Raw genomic sequence first — 8,325 nt, 5'->3', positions numbered from 1 at the left:
CATTCTCTTCTCTATCTGGTCAGAACCTCATTCTCTTCTCAATCTGGTCAGTACCCAATTATTTCCTATATCTGGTCAGAACTGCATTCTCTGCTCTATCTGATCAGAACCTCATTCTCTGCTCTATCTGGTCAGTTCCTCATTCTCTCCTATATCTGGTCAGTACCAAATTCTCTGCTCTATCTGGTCAGAACCTCATTCTCTGCTCTATCTGGTCAGTTCCTCATTCTCCCCTATATCTGGTCAGTACCTCATTCTCTCCTATATCTGGTCAGTACCAAATTCTCTGCTCTATCTGGTCAGAACCTCATTCTCTGCTCTATCTGGTCAGTTCCTCATTCTCCCCTATATCTGGTCAGTACCTCATTCTCGGCTCTATCTGGTCAGTACCTCATTATCTCCTATATCTGGTCAGAACCTCATTCTCAGCTCTATCTGGTCAGTACCTCATTCTCAGCTCTATCTGGTCGGTACCTCATTCTCAGCTCTATCTGGTCAGTACCTAATTCTGTCTCTATATGGTCAGCACCTCATTCTCTCCTATATCTGGGCAGTACCTCATTCTCTTCTCAATCTGGTCAGAACCTCATTCTCTTCTCAATCTGGTCAGTACCCAATTATTTCCTCTATCTTGTCACAACCGCTTTCTCTGCTCTATCTGGTCAGTACCTCATTCTCTCCTATATTTGGTCATTATCTCATTCTCAGCTCTATCTGGTCAGTACCTATTTCTCAGCTCTATCTGGTCAGTACCTCATTCTCAGCTCTATCTGGTCAGTACCTCATTCTCTTCTCTATCTGGCCAGTACCTCATTCTCTCCTCTAACTGGCCAGTACCTCATTCTGTCTCTATCTGGTCAGTACCTCATTCTCTCCTATATCTGGTCAGTACCAAATTCTCTGCTCTATCTGGTCAGTACATCATTCTCTGGGGCGGCAGTGTAGCCTAGTGGTTAGAGCGTTGGACTAGTAACCAGAAGGTTGAGAGTTCAAACCCCGAGCTGACAAGGTACAAAATCTGTCGTTCTGCCCCTGAACAGGCAGTTAACCCACTGTTCCCAGGCCGTCATTGAAAATAAGAATTTGTTCTTAACTGACTTGCCTGGTTAAATAAAGGTAAAAAAAAATATCTTGTCAGTACCTCATTCTCTTCTCTATCTGGTCAGAACCTCCTTCTCTTCTCAATCTGGGCAGTACCCAATTATTTCCTATATCTGGTCAGTACCTCATTCTCAGCTCTATCTGGTCGGTACCTCATTCTCAGCTCTATATGGTCAGCACCTCATTCTCTCCTATATCTGGGCAGTACCTCATTCTCTTCTCAATCTGGTCAGAACCTCATTCTCTTCTCAATCTGGTCAGTACCCAATTATTACATTTACATTTACATTTAAGTCATTTAGCAGACCGCTTTCTCTGCTCTATCTGGTCAGTACCTCATTCTCTCCTATATTTGGTCATTATCTCATTCTCAGCTCTATCTGGTCAGTACCTATTTCTCAGCTCTATCTGGTCAGTACCTCATTCTCAGCTCTATCTGGTCAGTACCTCATTCTCTTCTCTATCTGGCCAGTACCTCATTCTCTCCTCTATCTGGCCAGTACCTCATTCTCTCCTCTATCTGGCCTGTACCTCATTCTGTTTCTATCTGGTCAGTACCTCATTCTCTCCTATATCTGGTCAGTACCAAATTCTCTGTTCTATCTGGTCAGTACATCATTCTCTGGGGCGGCAGTGTAGCCTAGTGGTTAGAGCGTTGGACTAGTAACCAGAAGGTTGAGAGTTCAAACCCCGAGCTGACAAGGTACAAAATCTGTCGTTCTGCCCCTGAACAGGCAGTTAACCCACATTTCCCAGACGTAATTGAAAATAAGAATTTGTTCTTAACTGGCTTGCCTGGTTAAATAAAGGTAAAAAAAAATATCTTGTCGTGCCTCATTCTCTTCTCTATCTGGTCAGAACCTCCTTCTCTTCTCAATCTGTGTGGAAGTACCCCAATTATTTCCTATATCTGGTCAGTGCCTCATTCTCAGCTCTGTCTGGTCTCTCTATCTGGTCAGTACACTCATTCTCCAGCTCTCTATCTGATCAGTACCTCATTCTCTTCTCTATCCCAATTCAAGAACCTCATTCTCTTCTCAATCTGGTCAGTACCCAATTATTTTTCCTATATCTGGTCAGAACTGCATTCTCTGCTCTATCTGATCAGAACCTCATTCTCTGCTCTATCTGGTCAGTTCCTCATTCTCTCCTATATCTGGTCAGTACCAAATTCTCTGCTCTATCTGGTCAGAACCTCATTCTCTGCTCTATCTGGTCAGTTCCTCATTCTCCCTATATCTGGTTTCAGTACCTCATTCTCTCCTATATCTGGTCAGTACCAAATTCTCTGCTCTATCTGGTCAGAATTCTCTGCTCTATCTGGTCAGTTCTCATTCTCTATCTGGTCAGTCTCGGCTCATCTGGTTACCTCATTATCTCCTATATCTGGTCAGTACCTCATTCTCAGCTCTATCTGGTCAGTACCTCATTCTCAGCTCTATCTGGTCAGTCACCTCATTCTCAGCTCTATCTGGTCAGTACCTAATTCTGTCTCTATATGGTCAGCACCTCATTCTCTCCTATATCTGGGCAGTACCTCATTCTCTTCTCAATCTGGTCAGAACCTCATTCTCTTCTCAATCTGGTCAGTACCCAATTATTTCCTCTATCTTGTCACAACCGCTTTCTCTGCTCTATCTGGTCAGTACCTCATTCTCTCCTATATTTGGTCATTATCTCATTCTCAGCTCTATCTGGTCAGTACCTGTTCTCAGCTCTATCTGGTCAGTACCTCATTCTCAGCTCTATCTGGTCAGTACCTCATTCTCTTCTCTATCTGGCCAGTACCTCATTTCTCTCCTCTAACTGGCCAGTACCTCATTCTGTCTCTATCTGGTCAGTACCTCATTCTCTCCTATATCTGGTCAGTACCAAAGTATCTGGTCAGTACATCATTCTCTGGGCGGCAGTGTAGCCTAGTGGTTAGAGTGTTGGACTATAACTAGAAGGTTGAGAGTTGGCTGACAAGTACCTCATTATTTCGTCATTATATCTGGTCAGAACCGCATTCTCTGCTCTATCTGGTCAGTCAACCTCATTCTATATCTGGTCAGTACCTCGTTCTCAGTCTGGTCAGTACCTCATTCTCAGCTCTATCTCGTCAGTACCTCATTCTCTTCTCTATCTGAGATTGAACATATTCTCTTTCTCAATCTGATTAAATGTATTTAATTATTTCCTATATCTGGTCAGAACTGCATTCTCTGCTCTATCTGATCAGAACTCATTCTCTCCCCTATATCTGGTCAGTGCCTCATTCTCTCCTATATCTGGTGGTACCAAATTCTCTGCTCTATCTGGTCAGAACCTCATTCTCTGCTCTATCTGGTCAGTTCCTCATTCTCCCCTATATCTGGTCAGTACACTCATTTCTCTCTATATCTGGTCAGTACCTCATTCTCAGCTCTATCTGGTCAGTACCTAATTCTGTCTCTATATGGTCAGCACCTCATTCTCTCCTATATCTGGGCAGTACCTCATTCTCTTCTCAATCTGGTCAGAACCTCATTCTCTTCTCAATCTGGTCAGTACCCAATTATTTCCTCTATCTGGTCACAACCGCTTTCTCTGCTCTATCTGGTCAGTACCTCATTCTCTCCTATATTTGGTCATTATCTCATTCTCAGCTCTATCTGGTCAGTACCTATTTCTCAGCTCTATCTGGTCAGTACCTCATTCTCAGCTCTATCTGGTCAGTACCTCATTCTCTTCTCTATCTGGCCAGTACCTCATTCTCTCCTCTAACTGGCCAGTACCTCATTCTGTCTCTATCTGGTCAGTACCTCATTCTCAGCTCTATCTGGTCAGTACCTCATTCTCTTCTCTATCTGGCCAGTACCTCATTCTCTCCTCTAACTGGCCAGTACCTCATTCTGTCTCTATCTGGTCAGTACCTCATTCTCTCCTATATCTGGTCAGTACCAAATTCTCTGCTCTATCTGGTCAGTACATCATTCTCTGGGGCGGCAGTGTAGCCTAGTGGTTAGAGCGTTGGACTAGTAACCAGAAGGTTGAGAGTTCAAACCCCGAGCTGACAAGGTACAAAATCTGTCGTTCTGCCCCTGAACAGGCAGTTAACCCACTGTTCCCAGGCCGTCATTGAAAATAAGAATTTGTTCTTAACTGACTTGCCTGGTTAAATAAAGAGTAAAAAAAATATCTTGTCAGTACCTCATTCTCTTCTCTATCTGGTCAGAACCTCCTTCTCTTCTCAATCTGGGCAGTACCCAATTATTTCCTATATCTGGTCAGTACCTCATTCTCAGCTCTATCTGGTCAGTACCTCATTCTCAGCTCTATCTGGTCGGTACCTCATTCTCAGCTCTATCTGGTCAGTACCTAATTCTGTCTCTATATGGTCAGCACCTCATTCTCTCCTATATCTGGGCAGTACCTCATTCTCTTCTCAATCTGGTCAGAACCTCATTCTCTTCTCAATCTGGTCAGTACCCAATTATTACATTTACATTTACATTTAAGTCATTTAGCAGACCGCTTTCTCTGCTCTATCTGGTCAGTACCTCATTCTCTCCTATATTTGGTCATTATCTCATTCTCAGCTCTATCTGGTCAGTACCTATTTCTCAGCTCTATCTGGACAGTACCTCATTCTCAGCTCTATCTGGTCAGTACCTCATTCTCTTCTCTATCTGGCCAGTACCTCATTCTCTCCTCTATCTGGCCAGTACCTCATTCTCTCCTCTATCTGGCCTGTACCTCATTCTGTTTCTATCTGGTCAGTACCTCATTCTCTCCTATATCTGGTCAGTACCAAATTCTCTGTTCTATCTGGTCAGTACATCATTCTCTGGGGCGGCAGTGTAGCCTAGTGGTTAGAGCGTTGGACTAGTAACCAGAAGGTTGAGAGTTCAAACCCCGAGCTGACAAGGTACAAAATCTGTCGTTCTGCCCCTGAACAGGCAGTTAACCCACTGTTCCCAGGCCGTAATTGAAAATAAGAATTTGTTCTTAACTGACTTGCCTGGTTAAATAAAGGTAAAAAAAAATATCTTGTCAGTACCTCATTCTCTTCTCTATCTGGTCAGAACCTCCTTCTCTTCTCAATCTGTGCAGTACCCAATTATTTCCTATATCTGGTCAGTACCTCATTCTCAGCTCTATCTGGTCTCCTCTATCTGGTCAGTACCTCATTCTCAGCTCTATCTGATCAGTACCTCATTCTCTTCTCTATCTGGTCAGAACCTCATTCTCTTCTCAATCTGGTCAGTACCCAATTATTTCCTATATCTGGTCAGAACTGCATTCTCTGCTCTATCTGATCAGAACCTCATTCTCTGCTCTATCTGGTCAGTTCCTCATTCTCTCCTATATCTGGTCAGTACCAAATTCTCTGCTCTATCTGGTCAGAACCTCATTCTCTGCTCTATCTGGTCAGTTCCTCATTCTCCCCTATATCTGGTCAGTACCTCATTCTCTCCTATATCTGGTCAGTACCAAATTCTCTGCTCTATCTGGTCAGAACCTCATTCTCTGCTCTATCTGGTCAGTTCCTCATTCTCCCCTATATCTGGTCAGTACCTCATTCTCGGCTCTATCTGGTCAGTTCCTCATTCTCCCCTATATCTGGTCAGTACCTCATTCTCGGCTCTATCTGGTCAGTACCTCATTCTCAGCTCTATCTGGTCAGTACCTCATTCTCAGCTCTATCTGGTCAGTACCTAATTCTGTCTCTATATGGTCAGCACCTCATTCTCTCCTATATCTGGGCAGTACCTCATTCTCTTCTCAATCTGGTCAGAACCTCATTCTCTTCTCAATCTGGTCAGTACCCAATTATTTCCTCTATCTTGTCACAACCGCTTTCTCTGCTCTATCTGGTCAGTACCTCATTCTCTCCTATATTTGGTCATTATCTCATTCTCAGCTCTATCTGGTCAGTACCTATTTCTCAGCTCTATCTGGTCAGTACCTCATTCTCAGCTCTATCTGGTCAGTACCTCATTCTCTTCTCTATCTGGCCAGTACCTCATTCTCTCCTCTAACTGGCCAGTACCTCATTCTGTCTCTATCTGGTCAGTACCTCATTCTCTCCTATATCTGGTCAGTACCAAATTCTCTGCTCTATCTGGTCAGTACCTCATTCTCAGCTCTATCTGGTCAGTACCTCATTCTCTTCTCTATCTGGCCAGTACCTCATTCTCTCCTCTAACTGGCCAGTACCTCATTCTGTCTCTATCTGGTCAGTACCTCATTCTCTCCTCTATCTGGCCTGTACCTCATTCTGTTTCTATCTGGTCAGTACCTCATTCTCTCCTATATCTGGTCAGTACCAAATTCTCTGCTCTATCTGGTCAGTACATCATTCTCTGGGGCGGCATTGTAGCCTAGTGGTTAGAGCGTTGGACTAGTAACCAGAAGGTTGAGAGTTCAAACCCCGAGCTGACAAGGTACAAAATCTGTCGTTCTGCCACTGAACAGGCAGTTAACCCACTGTTCCCAGGCCGTCATTGAAAATAAGCATTTGTTCTTAACTGACTTGCCTGGTTAAATAAAGGTAAAAAAATATATCTTGTCAGTACCTCATTCTCTTCTCTATCTGGTCAGAACCTCCTTCTCTTCTCAATCTGGGCAGTACCCAATTATTTCCTATATCTGGTCAGTACCTCATTCTCAGCTCTATCTGGTCAGTACCTCATTCTCAGCTCTATCTGGTCGGTACCTCATTCTCAGCTCTATCTGGTCAGTACCTAATTCTGTCTCTATATGGTCAGCACCTCATTCTCTCCTATATCTGGGCAGTACCTCATTCTCTTCTCAATCTGGTCAGAACCTCATCCTCTTCTCAATCTGGTCAGTACCCAATTATTACATTTACATTTACATTTAAGTCATTTAGCAGACCGCTTTCTCTGCTCTATCTGGTCAGTACCTCATTCTCTCCTATATTTGGTCATTATCTCATTCTCAGCTCTATCTGGTCAGTACCTATTTCTCAGCTCTATCTGGTCAGTACCTCATTCTCAGCTCTATCTGGTCAGTACCTCATTCTCTTCTCTATCTGGCCAGTACCTCATTCTCTCCTCTAACTGGCCAGTACCTCATTCTGTCTCTATCTGGTCAGTACCTCATTCTCTCCTCTATCTGGCCTGTACCTCATTCTGTTTCTATCTGGTCAGTACCTCATTCTCTCCTATATCTGGTCAGTACCAAATTCTCTGCTCTATCTGGTCAGTACATCATTCTCTGGGGCGGCATTGTAGCCTAGTGGTTAGAGCGTTGGACTAGTAACCAGAAGGTTGAGAGTTCAAACCCCGAGCTGACAAGGTACAAAATCTGTCGTTCTGCCCCTGAACAGGCAGTTAACCCACTGTTCCCAGGCCGTCATTGAAAATAAGAATTTGTTCTTAACTGACTTGCCTGCTTAAATAAAGGTAAAAAAAATATCTTGTCAGTACCTCATTCTCTTCTCTATCTGGTCAGAACCTCCTTCTCTTCTCAATCTGGGCAGTACCCAATTATTTCCTATATCTGGTCAGTACCTCATTCTCAGCTCTATCTGGTCAGTACCTCATTCTCAACTCTATCTGGTCAGTACCTCATTCTCAGCTCTATCTGATCAGTACCTCATTCTCTTCTCTATCTGGTCAGAACCTCATTCTCTTCTCAATCTGGTCAGTACCCAATTATTTCCTATATCTGGTCAGAACTGCATTCTCTGCTCTATCTGATCAGAACCTCATTCTCTGCTCTATCTGGTCAGTTCCTCATTCTCTCCTATATCTGGTCAGTACCAAATTCTCTGCTCTATCTGGTCAGAACCTCATTCTCTGCTCTATCTGGTCAGTTCCTCATTCTCCCCTATATCTGGTCAGTACCTCATTCTCTCCTATATCTGGTCAGAACCTCATCCTCTTCTCAATCTGGTCAGTACCCAATTATTACATTTACATTTACATTTAAGTCATTTAGCAGACCGCTTTCTCTGCTCTATCTGGTCAGTACCTCATTCTCTCCTATATTTGGTCATTATCTCATTCTCAGCTCTATCTGGTCAGTACCTATTTCTCAGCTCTATCTGGTCAGTACCTCATTCTCAGCTCTATCTGGTCAGTACCTCATTCTCTTCTCTATCTGGCCAGTACCTCATTCTCTCCTCTAACTGGCCAGTACCTCATTCTGTCTCTATCTGGTCAGTACCTCATTCTCTCCTCTATCTGGCCTGTACCTCATTCTGTTTCTATCTGGTCAGTACCTCATTCTCTC

The sequence above is a fragment of the Oncorhynchus masou genome, chromosome 30, assembly GCF_036934945.1.
Source record: "Oncorhynchus masou masou isolate Uvic2021 chromosome 30, UVic_Omas_1.1, whole genome shotgun sequence".
Classification (NCBI taxonomy): Eukaryota; Metazoa; Chordata; class Actinopteri; order Salmoniformes; family Salmonidae; genus Oncorhynchus; species Oncorhynchus masou.
This window is presented reverse-complemented; position numbering follows the sequence as displayed.